General features: G+C 31.6%; 1 long non-coding RNA gene across 1 annotated transcript in view; it reads left to right on the forward strand.

Annotated features, from left to right (window-relative positions):
* Positions 1 to 112: 112 nt before the first annotated feature.
* The window catches only part of LOC120590794 (uncharacterized), a 538,201-nt gene continuing 516,249 nt past the window's right edge, over positions 113 to 22,064 (forward strand). Inside the window, exons 1-2 of the long non-coding RNA XR_005649770.1 lie at positions 113 to 363; positions 2,816 to 2,894. This is a non-coding gene — a long non-coding RNA (uncharacterized LOC120590794). The remainder of the gene's footprint in view (positions 364 to 2,815; positions 2,895 to 22,064) is intronic.

A 22,064-nucleotide genomic window follows, 5' to 3' on the forward strand; every position in this document is an offset into this window, starting at 1 on the left:
TGACTTGGCGCTAGTGCTCAGAGTTAGCAGGTCCATCACCGCAAAAGTTGGCTGGCGGACACGGCCCCTTTAAGAGGCGTCTGTAGCTATCGGCTGCCGCTGCAGTTGGCTTCTGTTCCACTCAGCCGCTCAGGATCAGGCAGCCTCGCGTCTTCATTCCCTTCTACCTTCTACTGTTGCAGGGTGAATTTTTATTTCTCCCTAGTTGTAGGGCTTCTGTTCCTCTAGACCCTCAGGTGACTCTGCTTGCTGTTTGCTCTGTGTTTCCGTCTCAACTTTGATGTGGTTGCAAGAAGGGATGAACGAAGCTTCTTTCACCTACGCCATTTTGCCTGGATCTAGCTCTCTACATCTCTTTAACCGGTAATTCCACTAGGCAATCTGTTAATTATGTGAGATAATATTTAAATTGTGAATGAGGTATTAAATCACCATAAAAAACATGTAATGCATGTTTTCCTTTATCTTAAAATCTAATTTTATCTAAATTGCTAATTAATGACCTGTACATGGAAAAGATTTTTGATAAAATAGAAAAGCTTATTCCAGTGCATTACAACAAAGGCTACTATAAGCTTATTTATGTTTAGTGTGATTATATGTTGGCAATATGATCTGTTTGGCTCTGCTATACAAGTGGAGTTCTTGTATAAATTTGCTATGTTATTAAAATTACAATAAGTACAATGTATTCTAATTTAATTATTTTTTATTGAAGTATAACATGCATATAGAAAACTTTAACAAATTGGATATTACCAGAATACCAAAATTTCTCTTTGAGATCTCTCCCAGTCACCAATACTTCTCACCAAAGCAAACACTATCCTGATTTCTGATTCTATGTATTAGTTTTACCCAGTTTTGAACATATAAACTTTTTAGGAATTTTTTATCTATGCTTTATGTATTCTATATAAATGATGTTTGTGAGACCACATCATGTTGCATGTAGCAATTTACTTATTTTCATTGCTATATAACATTCAATTCTGTTAATATATCACTGATAATTTACATACTCTAATGATAACTGGGTTGATTACGGTTTTGGTCATGATGAATGAAACTACTAGGTCATTTTATAAAAAATTGTTGAGTCTCACAGTATGCATATGATCAACTTAAGTAGGTAATGCCCAACCCTTTTACAAAGTGTTGTACCAATTCACACTCTTACAATTGAAGTATATAAGCTTCTAGCTATTCTGCATTTTTGCCAAAATAAGTATTGTCGATCTCTTTTTTTTTTCTTTTAATTAAATTATTCTGGTGAATTTGTAATAATATCACATGTGGCCTTAATTTAACGTCCCATTCTATCAATGACACTGAATGTTTCTTTATGTTTATATTAGCCATTTGAATATCCTGTTCAAGATTTTTCTCATTTGCCTTTCCTGTCTTCCATTGATTTATAAGAATACCTCTGTTGTTTACCTGTATCACATGTATCTTCCTCCCTTCTGTGGCTTCATTTTTCTTGTTCTTAATAACACTTTATTGAACAGAAATTTCAAACCAAGATCAGAGGAATGTTTCCCTTTCTAATTACCTCGAGGTCATCCCTAATTTACACATTTGTATGTACATACACAGAAGAGAACTTTAAAATTTTCCTTTTCTACCATATAAACCTGATTTGAGAACTCAATCTCTCTGGTTTTTAAAATAACTTATTCCTTCTATATGGTTTTAAAAGAGACATACCAAACTTCAAAATTCTTTTCTTCAGATGACAATGTGTGAATCAGAAATTACCATCAGTAGTCTGCCTAGCATAGGTGACACTCTGAGTAGATAAATAAGTAATAATTATGAAATGAAAAACAATAATAATGGCCAGGAAGAGAAGACAGAGAGTAAAGGTTTTGCTTTACTGAACTTCATATATGTGATCATGATAAAAAAAATTTAGATACAAATCTGGAAGTATCATTACAGTACAAAAAGGGAATGATGTAGTGGATTAGTATTTTTAATTGTATTACTGTATCTTTTAAAGAATGAGAAAATATCTTACACATGTGTTGGTTCACAGCTATAATGAGTTATAATAACCTAAAATTTTCTTTTTGTGAGTTATAATCTACAAATTTATCAATGGTTTTATCAAAATTAATTTTCTTAATATATTCATGGTCAGTAGACAATATAGCCATATTTGTAATGCTTTCTGTTCATAGTTGGTTGACAAACCCTTTCCATTAATTTTAATTTAAAAATTTTCACATGATACAATTGATATACACAATTTTAAAAAATCTAAGTCATAGAGAAAAGTATGGTATAGAATGATAAAAATCCCATTTTACAATAAATTTCAGAAAATGCAATACCAACCTATGTCTGTTTCTTTAGGATCAATTCTAACACTTTCCAATATTTTAAATACAGATTAAAGTCCAGGTGATCAATTCAAGTTTTGTTTCTACATTTTACAACTATTGGACTGTCATTGTTTGTTTCTACTCTGTTATTTAAATGGAGTCATGGAACATGGTTGGAGAGAGCTCAAATAATTCTAAATCTTTATGAGCTTATTCTGGAAACAAATGCATGTATCAAGCCCAGCTGTATAACTGAGAGTTAAATTTTATATAGAATACAATATTTACTAAAAGATAAGTAATAGAAATGTGCTAATTTGAAGCTTGCATATGCATTATTAATACTCAATAGTAAATGTAGCAATCGTTTAGAAGTTAGATTCTTTTTCTGGAAGGAAAATTTTGTCACCAACTTAAGGCATGGAGTTAATAAAAAGCAAGCCAACTTTAGTCAAGTTTTATTATTGTTTTTAAATTCTCTACAGACAGTGCACCTCATGAATGGCCTACACCACAGATGGATTGCTCTCACTGCCTTATTTTGACTTGCCTCTACCAATCACCGTGAGTTTTCTATATGTTAAACTTACTACTTTCTATAATGAATTTCTGATTGACGTCAATATTTAAGGCAGTGCTCTCTGAGAGGAACATCGTTGATGTGTAAAACATTAAATTTTTCTTCTTGAATATCCTATTGACAGCATTAAATGGTATTTAAATTGCCTCTCAGGGAACAGGTGTATAGTGTTCTGGTCCAGGAGATTTAACACAAGCTAGAACATAGCAGTATTCTCATTTTTTGTATTTATAAACTTTACTTTGGATTTACAGCTTTTTTACCTTCATTATAGTGAATGAATATCATACAGTGTTCATTTTCCTCACTCGGTATCTTCAATAAGGATTCCAGTATTAAGAAAAATAGTAATTCTTTACATTTCTATGTACTTCATAGCTTACGTAAATTACAGAACATTTTCATGCACATAGAAACTAAACACATATAATTTCTTATTGTCACAGTTCAGATATTATTATTTACATTTTTTCAGCTATGGAAACTGTTACTCAGACAACTTTAATAATTTGTCTGAACTCATGTGTTCATTTATTCAGCAAATATTTATTTAGTCCTTATTCTATGCCAAGTTCTATATGAGGAAATAGGAATAAAATAAGTCTCGTGCACAATTATAATTTAAATAAATATAATGGCTAAGTTTGTACTAGACCCAAGATTTTGATCTCTGAATCCATTGCTGTTTCAATTCCACAATGTCTCTGTAAACCTCAGTGAACAAAGGAAAAGGTGTTGGAAAATCCCTGCAAGAATGTGTTCAAAGTAAGGAATGTTATTGCAATTACATGTGTTATATCTTAAGAGAGTTGTGCCTCTGCCTTCCTGGTTTTAGGCTCTTGACAACAGTTTGAATGCAATGCATTATACCTTCCTACTGAACAATACAAAAGATCATTGGGGATAGCAAGATATACCTTTTTAAATACAGAGTATAAGAATGCATTCTAAAATGTGTTAAGGGCTGTATCTTTATTCTTTCTAACAAGAACCCAAAGAAAAAGGGAAAATTCTCTGTAATGGTTGTAACTTCATAGATTTTTTAAAAATCATTGTTGTCACAGAAGATGTAAAAGACTGTTTTCTTAAGACAATTCTTTTCATTGTGAGATGATAACATTTATATTCTACTAGCCTTCTCGGGGGGTAAAAAAAGCAGGGTACAGTATTATATTTCTTATTGTGTAAAAACAATAGACACAATATCATTATATTATAAGCTATTAAGAGTCAGTGGGAAGTAAGTAGGTTTTGTTTGCTTGTCCAAAATTCTTTCAAAGCAACTGCATAAGTAGTCATTGATGTTTATACTATAAAGACAATTTTAAAAAGTTAAAGAAACAAGTTTCGTGGTTCTAAGGTGGCATCCCTTAAAAATGTGAGAAAAGAAAAATGAATTAGAAAAAAATGAAGAGTGCAACTAATCAAGATGTCACTGTTTACCAAAATTTCTCTCTTAACAAATTGTGAGGTGGATGAATAAAGCTCTTCCTATGTGACTTTTCTTTCAAATTCTACACATTCGCAAATAGACATATTTGTTTTCTTATTTTATTATTTATATACTTTTCTTAGTTCCATAAAGGATGTAGGGTTTTCAGTCTGAATTGTATCTAACCCCACACCCAAAATCTGCATAATTGAAGAAGAGTAATATAGGAGTGTCACAGGAACTGAGTTATATTATTTATCCAAAACCTATGAGATCTTTCTAACCCTGGAGTCTCACCTATTGAACGGTTAGTGATAATTACCTTGCTTTCTTCTTAGAAACATTGGGAGGAAATACAGTGTATTAAGCAGAGTCTGTAAAATGTGGAATAGAATCTCATCTCCACTGCTCTCTAAAACTGCAATAACAATGTAGGATACAATATCTGTGCCTCATGGCTAGTATGGCTTTTTTTTTTTTAAACTAACGTTTTTTCAACAAATTGTCTGAAACCTAGTAAATACTTGAATGATAATCATTAATTATTTTCAATATTAATAATAATGACCAACTGATGGATGTGAAATGCTGTTCACAATGTTATTCGTGTGCAGCATAGAGTTATTGTTATTATTACCACTAACTTTAAAATATGTAATATACATATTTTCAATAATTTAATACTCAGTTTCTTTCTTAAGGGTAACGGAATCTCAGAATTAGAACACATTTTCAAGTGCCCCTAAATCAACATGATTTTTCAGATTCTCCTAATTCCCATATGTTTGTCATATTTGACTATTTATAGCAAGTGCAAGAAGGAGTAATAATTTTGATAAAATTAAATGTAATTATATATGAATTCTCTGTTTTATACCAGTAGCACCTATACTATTATAACTGAATAAATATTTGATTGAGTTGTTTTTTTAATTTATTTTTTAATTATAGTTGACATAGTATATTAACTTCAGGTGTGCAAAATAGTGATTAAACATTTATATACCTTATGAAATGACCACTCCCATAAATCTGGTACACATCTTGCACTGTACATAGTTATTAAAATATTTGTGACAAAACAGATGAACCTAGATGGGTATTGTGCTACATGAAGTAAGTCAGAGAAAGACAAATACCATATGATTTTACTTATACATGGAATCTAAAAAACAAAATACCCGAACAAACAAAACAGAAACAAACTCATAGAACAAACTCAGAGCAAACTGATGCTTGCCAAATGGGAGGTGGGTTGAGGAGATGGACAAAGAGATAAAAGGGATTAAGAAATGCAAATTGTCAATTATAAAAATAATCACAAGGATATAAAGTTCAGCATAGGGAATATGTTAGTTTTAAAAAATAAACTCAGAAACATTTATTTTCATCAAGAATAGCATCTTTTAATTACGAGTTGTCTATGTTTAAGGCATTCTCAATAATTTCTAAGCTTTACAAGAGTGAGGATTAACTGTAAAGTTACCCTATATTTAACATATCCATGCCCTAGAAATCCTTGGTTCTACAAGGCATTTATTGAAATCAAGATTCACTTTTTAAATCCATGTAGGGAAGAAACTCTATTGATTCAGCTCTAGCAAGTGGATAGCATAGTGATTAGTAAGCAAAAACAAAATCTTACAATGTCCAGAGAGAGAGAGCAAGAATGAGAGCAAAAGCTAGAGCAAGAGTGAGCGTGAAAGTGAGAGAGAAGAGAATGCTCACATTGATAGCTCAGCTGAGTGACTCGAATTCCCGCTAAGACCAAACACCAAATAAAATAAAGTTAGAACTCTGTTGCTTCAGTAATTCTGATAAAACACTTCATGACTATATTATATGTGAAGTGTGTTATATACTATTTTTTCCCATGTGACAAAGTATCGTCTCTCAAAGTATTCTTTGTTTTACTATATTATGTTTTAGCCATTTAAAATATTTTAGTGAAAAGATAATACTTCATAAAACTGTAATAAAATTTTCACATGATTTTACATGTAGGCCCATGTCCCTCTGTGAAAATGTTCTTCCTCTCTTATTTTGAGTATATCTATTTTCAAAGTTAGTTTGAGGTTATAATGCTTTGGAAATGATTATTTGGGCAATTCTCCTGTGAATAACATATTGAAATAGAATTTAGACAGGAAATCTCACAAACTAAATCATCAATATTTTTAGAAAAAATAAAATACTAATGAAAGTGTTGTTCACCAATGCATTATTTCTCTACTTAGGGGAATATTTGCTGCACAAAAAACAAAGGTATTTTACTTAATGTTATTTTTCTTAAACACTAAATGTATAAGGAAAAGCAATAATATAGTACCTATGAAAATGCAAGAAGATTATTTGATCACAGGAAATCTCAAGAAATTATGTCTGAATAGGAATGACACATATAAGCTCACATACAATACAGTACAGAAAATTGATCTATTAAATCTTGAAAATGAACAGGATGAAAACATGACAATAAATGCACTATAAGGAGAATATCAGTGATCCAGTTAAATGTTTGAAGAGTGATCAGACATGTTTTACCCACTGACATTTAAGTTTTTTAGAAGTGTGCTGAAACTAGATAAATGAGCAACATTGTAAAGTAACCATAAATATTTGGGCCTAGCATCTCAACCCAAGGCTTACAGAACGTAAAATTGGTCCTGAAGTCATTAGCCTACCACCACTCTCCAACAGAACCATGAAAGTGAATGGGTTTTTAGCCTTGTTCCTTAGAGGTAATGTTTGTGAGGAGAGGTTGTCAGAGGAAGAAAGAGCAAGAGTACCCATAGTAAAGATCAAGCATTTCATTTGCTTCCCTGGTTGCCATCTACATAAGTTATGTACTTGCCCATATGTCTCCTTTTCATATCAGAGCAGAGAGAGATGGCAGTATTAAAAGCAGGACAAGATGCGTATGGGTTTATCGTGGATTAGGTCAGCATCTGGAAAAGTAGTTGTACGTGAGCAGTCCTGCCTGTGCTTCATACAAGGGGAATGGTTGCTGGACAAGAAATTTTTAGCAGCCTGTGCCATAGCAAAAACAGCTAAGAAGGAATAAATGACATTGCATCACAGCAAGACCACTTGGCTGGGGATATTATGTGGTGAAGAGTCCTGTAGAGGTCTCGTAGACTTCAAAGGCTCCAGACACCCAAAAGAAATTTAAATAAATAAATAAAAGCTGTCACTATCATTCATATAAGTAGCTATAATTTAGGGAGAAAGAAAGAAAGCAGTGACTAATTTGAGTGATATATTTCCCATTTCCACCTGGCAAGAGGAAGAACAAGGCCTTGAGGAGGAAGGGAGTCTCATTCTTCAATAATGTTTAATAAATTAATGTTCCACATCAAAATTGTGAACTACTCACAAGAATGGGGTAAAATCTGAAAATTCTGCAATGTCTCTGACTGCAAATAGTAGCCAGTTTTAGGTATGTCTGTTTGTTTGATTCTTGCCATGTTTCCAGAATCCTTTCCAGAAACTCTTATTAAAACTTATAGCTTAGGGAATTTTTGTGCTTGTGTGAATTTTTCATGGGCACATATTAAAATTTGATTTTCTCCAGTTAAAAAAAAAAAATCTTACAGCCTTATCTATTTTAAGGAGAATCAAGGAAAAGCCACGTCTGCATTCTTATTTCAGAGAAGTAAAAGAGAAAGCAGAACCCCTCAGGGCTGTGATAGTGACAAGAGGTCCAAGGCAATGTTAATGGACATGGATCATGACTTAATTCATGTAAAAACTCACCATGGAAATAGTGTATTTGTTCATTGGACACAGACATGTACTGCATTTACATAGCAAGCCTGAGATACAGGAATATTTTGAATCCCAGAAACTATATCAGAAAATTGCAATGTCTGAGCAGAGGTGTGTGAAGTAAATGATTGAAAAGAAGCTGATTGTAAATTTACTTAACCATCAATTATTTGAAATTATATGAAAAATTCTTTCCATTAATATATTATAATTTATCATGAAGTTTTCCTTAACACCGAATTTATATAGCTATCATTTTGATTGTTCATCATACTCTAAATTCAGTCTCTACTTAATTCCATAAAAATTACAAATTTCTGTAGTGTTTTTAATTGTATTTTAATAAATATTTTATAATATTTTTTCACTCATACTTGTGTTACCATGCCTGTTGATTGTGATACATATTCTGTCCAATCATAAATCCTTCAAAGAGGCCTAAGATAGAGGAGGGAAACAGTTCAAATTAGTTCAGTTAATTTAATAAAATCTTATCTTCCTTTTAGTGTGAGAAAATACAGAAATCCAAAAATAAAAATAAAGAGTGAAGTTAAGTGATAGTAGTTTAATGCTGACATTAAACATCTAATATGCCTATAACAATTATTCAATCATCGTCATTTAAAAAAATTAACTATACAAAGCCTCTGTTTCAAGGTTGCATGCTGAGCAAATATGTGTTTCTTTTGTCCTCCTAAGACCATTTAAAAATATGAAAAAGGAAATAAATGCTTCCTGGGAAGAAGACCATAAGAAGCTAAGATATTTAAATAAACTTTTAGAAGTTAGACAAAATATGACATTAAAAAAGGAGAAAAAGAATAATTAAAGATAAGCCCATGGAAGACCCAAAGTGGAATAATGAGATTCGTTGAGGAGACTACTAAAGAGATTAGTGTAGATGTATCACATGATATTTTAATGAATAGTGTGTAAAACATTTTTACAAGTTCAAAAATTCATTTGAACACTTGAAACATTCTAAGATACAGCTTATTTCATTTGTTGTGTTTCATCCTTGAACTGTGTTTCAAAGGTTATTAAATTTTACTTTAATTGTAATTATAGAGAACTTAACAGAACACACAATTTAACAGTGCTTAAAACTAAGTTCTTTTGAAGTTTGAGGTATTAAATGTAGAATGATGTATCGTGCTATTTAGGAATATGAATTCTGAAACCAGATGAACATGGGCTCAAATCCAGTCCTTCCTGCTCAATAGCTAAGGGTTACTGAGAAAGTGACTTAAACATAACATACCCTCAGTTTCTTTATCTGTGAAGCAGAGATGGAGATGATACCATCTTGATAGAGTATCTGTCACATATAAAGAAATAACACAAGTAAAGCCTTTAGTTAAAACAGCATCCGGTACATACAATAAATATTAGCTTTTTGATATCTATTACTTATACAACATTTCTTTCTTCTTCCCATGTTAACTAATGCAGTGATAAAATTGTAAATTAACCTGGTTCTTCACGTTTTGGTTGATCAGTCAAATGTCTCTTTTCTCACATTTGAACACTTGCCCAATCCCAGCTGTGCATATGTATGATTGTTCCGTATTTTCTATAATGTTTCTGCATAGAAAATAAGAACATGATTATTAAGAATAAGAAAATTCAAATAAATCAAATTATTTATGAGTTGTGGGTTGCAGCTGGAATGTCAGAGACAAAAGAGAGTTCAGAAAAGAGAAGAGTGGTGCTTAGACTATTTTATATAATTCTGTCTTTTCATGATAAGCAATGTGCCAGAGAATGAGTCCCACATTTGAACCTCTCCTGACAAAGGAAAGGAAGAAATTCCAGATTAGATATTATAACACTGAGTGTGTGCAAAGAAAGGCCAGATGAAAGCACAACAGGGTGACTTTTTTTTTCTCCTCATTTATTACTGCAGGCTGTGTCTGCAGACTTCATTTATTCTGTTTCTTATGGGATGATGTATGTAAACACATGCACTAGAGATGTGGTTTCAATGTTTCAACTAAGAAAAACTGATATTATTATCATTAGGCAATGCCACTTCACCATTTCAATTGAGTTCAAGATAATGTTTTAGGAGAAGATTATGTAAATGAAACTTCTCAACAAAATAGGAAATTGGGGTTTCTTTAGGGAAAATTTAGGTTTATTCAAATCAAGTTTATAATGGCCCCTTGGAAAAGATTCAAATAAAAAATAGTGTTAAAGATAGCTACCATATTTTGAATTAATCTTCTTTTCTCATTCAAATTATTTATTTCTGGCATATAATACATATTATGTTATATAATGAGCATTTAAATTTAGTTCAATTGTGTGACAAATATCGTGAATACACATGTATTTACATTTATAAAATATCCCTACGTATTTAATTCAATATTAGTTTCCAAAATACTTCTGATGCAAAGCATTGATTCCTACTTCCTCAATTCAAAAAGAGGTTCTTTAAGTGAGATGAACTAATACGATTCTGGAGAGGCAAGTGGTGATTGCTAGGAGTTCCTGAAGTTGCTCTCCATGGAATTAAAATAACAAAGAATACTTTTAAAACAAGAAAGAGAATTAGAGAAAAGGGAGGAAATCTCAAGGAGCAGAGGTAGAAAGATATGTGAGATTCTGTTGAGGATATACATGGAAATACAAGCACAGTGGGGCAATAAAAAATAAAAATGAAGCTCATGCCTGGACCGTTTGTCAAAGAAAATGGACTTTTACAAGTTCATCTCTGAGTATCAGGTCAAGCTATTACATATAACCTTATGACTTATTATAAATACTTTAAAAAATAAAAATATTTCAAATTATTCTCCATGTGACATTAAAGTATATATTTTCACTGCCCTTTCTGGATTACACACTTTTTTTTAAATGCATAAAACCACACCACCTTCCTTCAAGTTTCTGTTTGATTTAACTCTTGGAAAATTTGTCAAACTAAATCCACCTGGGTCCATTCACTTCAGATATTCTTGCAAAGGTGTGCATCTTGACATGTCATCAGGAAGATAAGCATGTCTCTATCATTTATGTTTATAAAGATTGTGTGTGTGTGCGCGTGCGCGCATGCTGGAGCAAATTTCTTTATTACATTGCTGTTGTGGGCGAGAAATATATGTTCTGCTAAATGTTTAGCTCTCTGTGGCTATTTAGAATTGAGAACTTAGTGGGATATTAAGATGTATTTTCCTATGTTTTTGGACAGTGGTGTCATATTTGAGGAGTTAAAATTTATAAAAGTGTTAGGATGCTAGGGAAGATTTATTTCATAATCATCATTTATAATAAAATAGAAAAAGGTCTCAAAAATAGATGATTAACATAAGTCTACAATAAATATTTTTCTAGGCTACACAGAAGTACAAATAGAAAGGGATTGTTGAGATCCACCCCCAAAATTTTACATACATTTCTTCCACTGGTATCATTTACACATTTGTTCAACAAACATTTCTTGAGCACCTGGCTTCACTTGGGACACATTGAAGAATAAGTAAAGTTTTCTGTCCTAGAGGGGCTAACAATTCAATAAGGCCAAGAAGGCTATAAGTAAATAATGGCAAGAATTCAGCAAAAAGCATAGATATCCCCCAGAGTGCTATGGGAACACAGAAGAGAAATACTTAATTATGTCTCTTTGTCATTTATCAAAAATGTGTTGAACACCAAATATGTTCAGAGGCTTTGGCTAGATGGTAGGGATTCAATAATGAATGTCTTCACACAGTTTATATTCATCTAGGTTTGGGTATGTGCACTCTATGATGTTCGCACAATGACAAAAATGCCGAATGATAACAGCAAGTAAAGAAAGTTATGTGTATGAGTGAAGAGGTATAGTACCACAAAAGCAAAGACAGCTTGTCTAGGCACAAAGTTTGTTTCTTTCACTTGCTAACTGTTGTACATGGGGAAGTTAATTAACGTCCCAATACCTCAGTTTCTCCATCTCTAAAGTGGAAAAATAATTATGCTTACATTACAGCATTATTTTGAGAGTTAAATGATATACGCAAAGTACTTAGAAAAGTGTCTGTGACATGTAAACTACTATATGTGTTTGAGATTATTAACATGCTATGAGAACACGTTAAAGGAATAAATCAAGACTGGTGCTCAGAAAGACTTCTAGGGGGAAGTAACATCTGTGGTGAAAATGGAAACGTCCCAGAGGAAAGCTGTTAGAAAGCATTAACGGGAGGTAAGGGGAGAGGAGAGGGAAGATCAGATTGAAGAGTTTATACAAAAGTCTAGGAGTGGAAAAGATCATCATTTCAGTGAAACTGAAATTAAATTTGATATTTCTGGAGCAGGGGTGATGCAGAGAGAGACTCGAGGAGGTTAAAAATTTGAGGAGAACTAAGGGCCAGGCAAAAAGTATCTGAAAGAAATGATATCAAACTAAACTTACAAGAATCAGCAATTAATGAATTGGGACAGCTAGCTAGGAAAGATAGTCTCAGAAGAGAGAGCAGTAAGACAGTGAGAAAAGAGGTAAGAGTTGTGCATTGCAATGTGTGCCAAGAGCTCCACATCTTTCGGTTTTACCAATGCATAAAGTTGGTAAAACTTTGAGAGTAGAAGGAGGTAAGGCTGGGTAGTCACATGAGAACCAGGTTTCAGATAGAGATTAGAGCAGAGATACTCTTTGATGCCATGAAATACCTGTTGTAAATTCTCCTATGAATAATGGGAAACACAGAAAGGTTATCCTATGAATGATGGAGAACAATTGAAGGCTTTTTAAACAGATGTGGTAGATAGTTTTGTTTCCATGTGACAGATAGACTTGAGCAGGGTGACCTTCTTCATTAGGTTGCTATGAAAATAGTACAGTTGAGGGACAAATGATGCCCAAACTTAAAGTGGACACAGTACATATCAATTATTGAGAAGAAATATTTAAGAAATATTTAGAATTAATGCAGTCAGATGCCACATTAACAAACTTTCAGTCAACGACTGACCACATATATTACAGTCCTATAAGATATAACAAAGCTGAAAAATTCCTGTTGCCTAGTGACATCCTAGCCCTCCTCATGTCATAACACAATGCACTACTCATGTGTTTGTGGTGATGCTGGTGTAAACAAACCTACTGTGCTACCAGTCATATAAAAGTATAGCACATACAATTATGTATACTGCATAATATTTGATAATGACAATAAGTGACTGGTACCGGTTTATGTATTTACTTACTATATTTTTATTGCCACTTCAAAGTGTATTCTTTGCACTTACAAACAAAACAAATTTGCTATAGAATAATATGCCATATTATGCCATTAGCAGCCTACTACATCTTATGTCTCTTGATCATATCATTTTCTCTGTGCTTGATTTAATCTCATGTTCTTTTGCACAGTATCATGCTGTACAAGCTTATAGCATAAAAGAAATAGGCTATACCATATAATCTAGGTATATAATAGTTTATACCATCTAGGTTTGGGTATGTGCACTCTATGATGTTCGCACAATGACAAAAACGCCTGACAATGAGGTAACCGATATGCATCCCAGTTTTCTTTTGTTGGATGACCAGGGGAATGTAAAGGGAAAAATGGAAATATCTTAAATTAGTTTTGTACATGATGAATTTGGTGATAGAACATTTAAATAATGTGTTATGCAGATAGGTATCATGTAAGCTATCAGGAAAGATAGCAAATGGAAATATCAATATTTAGTCATCTACTTTTTATATTTTTTGATAGTGGTTGAGATCACACATAGTGTAAAATGCATCTATAAAGGAGTGGTCAGCTCATATCATATCTTTACAAAACACATTTCTAAATTATTAGACATTTATACAACTTAATTTATCTAAATACATGTTATTACTCAAGATAGAACAAAACTTAAAAACATTCTAATGTTCTTAGAGCATATAAAACAAACATACTCAGGCAAAGGAAATTCACGCCAGACAGAATGTTATAAAGAGCACAAAACACATTTGATACCTCACATGTTGGCTGGGCCCCTACTGGTTCTATGCATATACTCAGTGAAAGACATCAAAGTTTTTTGAAAGTTATTCCAGACTTAGAGTTCTATTTTTTTTAAATAAATTTACCAGGGCAACAACTATAAAAATTAAAAATAACAACAACTTATTATAGATATCAGAATTATAGTTCATATTATCTAGGAATATAAATGTGGAAAACTAAAGCAATGTTTGTGAGCAAATCTAGATATTAAAACAATTTATATTGAAGTTGCAAAAATATTGGTATATAGATACATTTAATGATCAAATATTATTGTTATGATTGAATACTTAGCAATATTTAAATAGTATTTCCAAGAATTTTTGATGACTTGGTAAATTGCTTATGCTATAATATGAAGCTATTAAAAGTAGAATACAAAACATCGCACAAAACGTGATTTAATCTACAAATGCAGATAAAAAGCAGTTATTAATGTATCAAAATTTTAATAGATATCTGTAGGTAGTAAATTATAGATAGCTGTTATTCTTTTCTTTAAACTTTGCCATATTGTCCAAATGAAATGTGTTATATTTAAAATCAGACAGAATAAATGTTTAATAATGAAAATTTCCTTGTAAATAAATAAATGATTCATAACACTAGACAAATGGGAAACATATCTCTACTTGCTACAGTTTTAATTCTCCAGAGATTTGTGGTAAACTTTTCAGAGCTTTCATATTTTTAGGGGCAAGAGTTGAAGAGAAATAACTAATTTCTGCATCCCAAAGCGGCTCTAACTTCAGATCTCAATTCATTGACAATCTCGTCAGATCATTTATTATATCACAGTTAGCTGGCCAGAGGCTTCCCTTTGCCAAGGAATTTTGGCAAGCCAACCAGCCCAATGAACAACGTACCTCATTGTGTCCTGAAAAGATGGAAACCACCTTGCTTTTCTGTAGCCAAATGTGAGGTCTTAGAAAAACCCTCATATGACAAAAATAGTTAATTTTAAGATTTTCTACTTATGACAAGCATTTTTTTGCTCTTTTATTCTACTTTATCATTTGATAGATATGAGGAAGATGAAGAAAGTCATTCTGGACTTTATCCAACCACAATTTTGGGTGGAGACTACACACAGATTAAAACATTTTGATAGATATATCCGTCTTTCTTCTGCTGTCCAGCTTGAGAGATAAATGTGGACTTACTACTCTCAGATCAACTATATTAAGTCATGGATTTTGCATGGCATTGTACATTTTAGACATGTTATGGATTATACTCAATGTGTCCATGTATACACAGTAAAATACATATTTTTTAAATAATTTCAAACTGTTCAATATAAGCCCCAGGCATATATTAAACAAGTCAAAATTATATCAAATCTAAAAAATAATTTTTCAACCAATGTGAAATAGTTCATATTTTATTTGACTGTACTGTATGTATTGTGCTTCAACATTTAGAATATACATTTCATTCTATAAGTCTGAGATAAAATAAATATAACAGAATAATCTCATCTAATACCTAAATCTTTTTTCCCTAACAATGGCCAATGGCAAATAAACAATTTGCCTTTTAAAATTTATAGATTATTTGTTAATTTCAAGAAAACAGTTTTAGTTTCAATCACTAGAGAGTCTTATTAATGTTTGGGATCAATACATTACATGATTAGAAAACTATCAAATTATTCACAATAAATTTTGTATTTCCACTCATCATTTTGCTTTTTTCCCAGCTGAAATAAGCAACTCATTTAGTCTTTTTAGGCCTTAACCTTCAAATCATGCATTTCTCAAATTAAAGACCAGAAGGGAAGAGTAACCATCAGTACTTCATTATATCCTAAATGTTTTACTTTAACTATACATAGAAAATTGTGTTCATCTACAATAGTTTTAAGGAATTGATGTACAAAAGTTTAAAGTTAAATAAAATGTATCTTCTTAGCCTCTTCATTTCTCTGTCATATTCATATCCACCTCAAACTTGATGTGGTCTGATATTTTTTTTGTACTTCCCTGATTTCCCAAAACTAGTCTTCTTCCAGCTTACCCACATGATGCCATTGAGGTAAAGCTTAATGACAACAACTGTGACAGAGAGAAGGAGGATGTGTTAGGGCTCATCTTGAACCTCTTTTTACTGAAATTTATATTCACTTCATCTGCTTATAGAAATAGTCTTTGTACTTTCCAAGGCAGACAATTAATTCTTAGTGTGAGGAAAAGCAAGAGATATCCTTACAATATACAAGGACCTCTTTCCTCTCCAAAAGAAAGGTATGGCACACATTTTGTTCAGGAATTATAGAAATCACACCCCAGTTGCTTTGATCTAAGCCACATGGTTTCTAGAAATAATATTTCCAAGAGTATGCAAAAAACATTTTGGAAAATCAATATGGTAACACTGGCCCAGAAACAAATTTATGATATCACTTGAAAGTCATGATGGTCTACTACCCTCAACTGCTCAATTATTGGGTAAATTCTGTCCTGAGAGGCAGGGTTCAAGTGTTTATATTACAGGTCAGTAAACAATGGTCAATGGAAGCAAATGGCTAAGAAAAAAATCAGCCTGCTTTATGTTTATGCATAGCTTGTTAGCTAAGAATGGTTTTTGTAATTTTAAAAGGTTTTAAAAAACTCAAAAGCAGAATAACATTTCAAGACATATGAGAATTATATGAAATTAAGATTTCAGTATCTAGAAATAATGTATTATTGAAGCGTAGCTATACTTATTCATTTATGCATTGTCTATGGTCTCTTTCATGCTATAATGATAGAGTTGAGTAGTTGTGACAGACATAGTATGGCGCACAAAGCCTACAATATTTACATGCTGTCTCTTTACAGAAAAGTTTGCCAAGACCTGGTTTAGAACATACTTTTTTCATTACTTACATCTTTACTCTATTGCCTAGAGAGATTAAGGCAACCTGCACAAATCCTCCAATTGCAGACTAGGTTCAGACAAAAATGTCTTTGGATAATTTTTGGAGGCTAGGGTGACAAATAAAGCTACTGTGACCATGAAGAAATAAACCTCTCCCTTAATATATCTTAGCTCCCTATAACCCTCAGTCTGATGGGGAACTGTTAACATAGGAATGAGTTTTAAAGTTTTGAGGAAATGTAGAATGTAATGGAACTTCAAAAACATCTTTCTGACTACATATATTGCTTGGTATGAATATTACTTATAAAACTTTCTGTAGAATATATCACAATATATACAAACTTTGGAATAGTCTTTGTTTTATTAAGAATAGATAAGCTTTTCTTTATTCAAGGTTCTACATTAAAAGAGTTAAGTGCCACATAAATATGGTAACTCTGTAGTGTAAAAAAAAGTGAACAAAAAAATTTCTGCCTACTTTTCATTTCTATTTCATAATCTTCCTTTCCGAGATTCAACATTTTTATCAAATAATAACTAAATGTCTTCCTTCTATCGGGTGGTAATTGCAAACCAGGGGTTATCACTCAATACTATAATGAGTAAGTGAACAATAACTATTAGTTTTCATTCCAGCGTATATCCTTGATATTATCCATTTTTCCACATGTTAAACAATTGAAAACTAAAATTTTTCTGGAATAAGTAGATATCTTCTATTTTAATCTCCAGGATTATTGTGCCTTTAATTGCCCCTGTTTTAGGGGAGAAACAAACTAAGAATACAACCCCACTTGTTAAATAAAGACAAAATATTTAGTAATCTGTTGAAGAAATATATCTACTAATAGTGGTCAAAGAAAAGAATATTTTAAATTTATTTTTAAGCAGTTATGCACTTAAACTACCTTTTTAAGAAAAAAAAATCAGAAATAATAGAATTCCGTCTTTAAATATGTTTAAACCTCTGATGCCTTGTATTAACTTTATCACCATGTTGCACCAAATTCACTTTTGAAAAAATAGGCACCTTTGTCTATTAAAGAGAAAGCTATAAACTTTATGATTACATAGTTATTTTTAAATGTAAGAAATATGCATTTATATTAGAAAAATATTGATGAAAACTGGTGTGTGGTTCAGAATTGTAATGACTGCACTAAAGTTTTTGTGTTATCAATTTACCTAGTGTAGGTCATATGACATTTTGACATTTTCCTCTTCTAGGTGATTTCTTAAAATTGCCAACATATTGTCAGAATTAAATCTGAAGTGCCCATCACTGCATAAGTCCTAATGTTTTACCATAGGTTGACAAGATCTTATTATTGAATCAGAGTATGCATTCATATTAGTATCTTCTTTTTAGTAAAATTAAAGAAAATAAAAAGAAAAGAATCTCACTATTATATTTAACATTTGTTAGAGGTTCTGTCACCATAAAGAAATGATAACTATAAGTATTAGGAAGCAGCAGATTAAAGCTAAAAGTAGTTTACAACATTATGATTATTTATCCAAAGAATAACCTGAAAGGCTATTAGAATATATGTTTATTTAAGTTTTATTTATAACATAAATATAACAACAATGATCAATTACATAAGTGAATCAAAAGAACCATTCACAATGTGAGGAATATTTTTTTCTTTTTTAAGTTTTATTGTCGTAAAATAGTTAACATGAGTTCAACCCTTATAAATATTTTAAGTTTATAATACATCATTGTTAACTACAGGGACAATGTCTATAACAGATCTCTAGAGCTTATTCATCTTGCTTAACTGAAATTTGATGCCTGTTAATTAGTAACTCCCAATTTGCCTCCCCCGACGCCTCTAGAAATCTATTTCTTATACATTTGGATTTTTCCTTTATTTTCTGCATTTTTTAATTAAATTTATTGTGCTGAAATTAGTTAATAAGATTATATAGGTTTCACGTGTACAATCAATATTAAATGATATGTATATTGTACTGTGTTCACCGCCCAAGTCAAATCTCTTTCTGTTACCATATATTTGATCCCCTTTGCCTTTGTCTACCTTCCTTCCTTCCCTTTTTTCCTCTGGTAACCACTAAACTGTTGTCTTTGTCTACGAGTTTTTGTTTGTCTTGTTCATTTGTTGCTTTCAGTTGTATATCCCACATATAAATGAAAACATATGGTTCTCAACTTTTTCTTTCTGACTTATTTCACTTAGCATGATAATCTCAAGATCTATCCATGTTGTCACAAATTGCAGTATTTCATATTTTCTTATGGCTGAATAATATTCCATTGTATATCTGTGCCACATCATCTTTATCTAATCATCTATTGAATAACACTTTGGTTGTTTTCTTGTGTTGGCCAGCGTGAATAATACTACAATAGACATTGGAGTGCATATATCTTTATGGATAAATGTTTTCAAATTTTTGGGGTAGATACACAAAAGAGGGATTGCAATGTCAAACGGTAATTCCGTTTTTAATATTTTGAGTAACTTCCATACTGTTTTCCATAGGGACTGTACTAATTTACATTCCCACCAGCAGTGTGTGAGGGTTCCCTTTTCTCTACATCCTCTCCAATACTTGTTGTTTTTTGTCTTATCGATAACAGCTATTCTAACAGATGTGAGGTGGTATCTCATTGTGGTTTTGATTTGCATTTCCCTAATAGATAGTGAAGGTAAGCAACTTTTCATATGTTTGTTGGCTGCTTGTATTTCTTGAGAAAGGTATCTGTTCTGTTCCTCTGCCCATTTTTTGATTGGAGTGTTGGGGGATTTTTGTTGTTGTTGTTGAGTTATATGAGTTCTTTGTATATTTTGGATATTAGCCCCTTATTGGAGGTGTTGTATGTAAAATATCTTCTCTCATTCAGTTGGTTGCCTCTTTGTTTTGTCGATGGTGTAAGACATTTTTTTTTTTTATGAGAACAAACTTAAGGAAAATTTAGAGTGAACATGAAGAAAAATATAAAATATTCTGAAGGACGGTGAAGGAAATCTGATTAAAGATAAACCTTTGTTATGGAGAAAACTAGTCAATATTGTAAATACATTAATTCAAGTCAACATAAGCATATTATATGCAATTATTATAGCAAAATGTTTAATAGGATTTTTTTTAATATGAAGTAATAATTTCAACATTCATTTCGGATGTATAGGTAAAAGTACACAGGAAATGATTGCTAAATGAACAAGTGAATAATAAACAAACAAGCAAACAAACAAATAAATTTGAACCCTTATTGCCCAAGTCTTGGTTTTAAAACCATTATCTGATTAAGGGAAGCAGGGTACCTTTACATAAAGGGCTATCCTAGGAGTAGGATAGGAAATATATAGCATGAACCTAGAACATCTTTTGGTGCCAAAAAATAAGGCATCTCTAAAAAATAATAATAATACAGTCATGTGATATGTCAAAGGGAAGCTGAAGCTAATATAAAGAGCTCTCAATGGCCAAGCTACAATAATTTGAGGAACAAAATTAAGTAGTATAAGATAAATATCCATTCATTCATAGTTATATAAATAATTGACTAAATAAATAGGAGAGAATAGGCAAATCTCCTATGCAGAAGAATTTCACACAATTTATGTATATACTCCACCATCAAGTAAGTAAAGCATAACTCCTTACTCCTAAAGTGTGAACTGCATATAGTGGCTTTCTTCCAAATTATACAGTATGGAAAGAGGAAAAAAAGAATAACTTTACATTGGAGAAACCTGGAAAACATCACCTCACCAAGTGATCAAGATTAATATCAACAGTATTAAGTCATGTTTATAGTATGGACCTTTGATACAATGTGATGAGATGGGCACTTTTTCTCCATGGCATTTCCTCTAAAAAACTATAACAAGTCTAATCATGACAAAAACATCAGAAAAATTCCAATAGAGAGGAAGTTTTAAAAAATATCTGACCACTACTCCTCAAAACTATCAAGTTCATTGTCTTTGTCCCTCCTGGTTGCTATTACAAAACTACCATAGACTGGATGGCTTATAAACAACAGAAATTTCTGAAGTTCTGGAGGCTGGGAGGTCTAAGATCAAAGACTCTATAGGATCTAGTGTCTGATGAGAGCCCACTTCCTGGTTCACAGACTGCTGTCTTTTCACTGTGTCTTCACATAGCAGAAGTGGTGAGAAATCTCTCTCAGATTTCTTTTTTAAGGACATTAATCACATTCATGAGGGCTCCTGCCACATAACCTAATCACCACTCAAAGATCCCGCCTCCTAATATGATCACATTAAGCGTTAGGATTCATTGTATGAATTTCAAGGGGACATAAACATTCAATCCATTGCAGTCATCAAAAACAAGAAAATCTGAGTAACTTTTATAGCCAAGAAGAGCCTAAAAAGACAAGATAACTAAATGCAATATGGTATGTTGAAGAACTCCTGGATCAAAAAAATAGGACATTAGATAAAGACTAAAGAAATATGAATATAAATTGTGGACTTCAGTTAATAGTAGTGTACAAACATTGATTCATTAACTCTGGCAAAGATACTGTACTAATGTAAGATGTTAATACCAGGTGAACTGGGGATAGTGAGTTTAGAAACCCTATGTACTATCTTCACAATTGTCCTATAAATCTAAGATTTTTCTGAAATAAAAATTTGTCTTAAAAAGAATATTTGAGATTCCAAACTTTAAAATCCACTATATAGATAAAATATTTTTTAAAACATAGCACTGGTACAAATTTGGACAACCAAATCACTGCATAATACATAGACTCTAGAAATACACCTACAATCATATACTAAACTTTTAAATCATTAATTAAATAAATATTTATTAAGGCTCTTCTAAATGCCTGGTACCATTCTGAGCAATGAAGATAAAGCAGTGAACACATACACACAAACACTATATATATGTGTATATACATATATATATACACACATATACACATACACACATATATATTCAAATATATATGTATAATATATATTCAAATATATAATATATAAAATAAAATATACAATATATAAATATGTAATAAAATAAAAATGTACAATATATAATGAAATATATGATATATAAATATTTGTGTGTGTGTGTGC

Source organism: Pteropus medius, unplaced genomic scaffold (assembly GCF_902729225.1).
Source record: "Pteropus medius unplaced genomic scaffold, Ma_sr-lr_union100, whole genome shotgun sequence".
NCBI lineage: Eukaryota > Metazoa > Chordata > Mammalia > Chiroptera > Pteropodidae > Pteropus > Pteropus medius.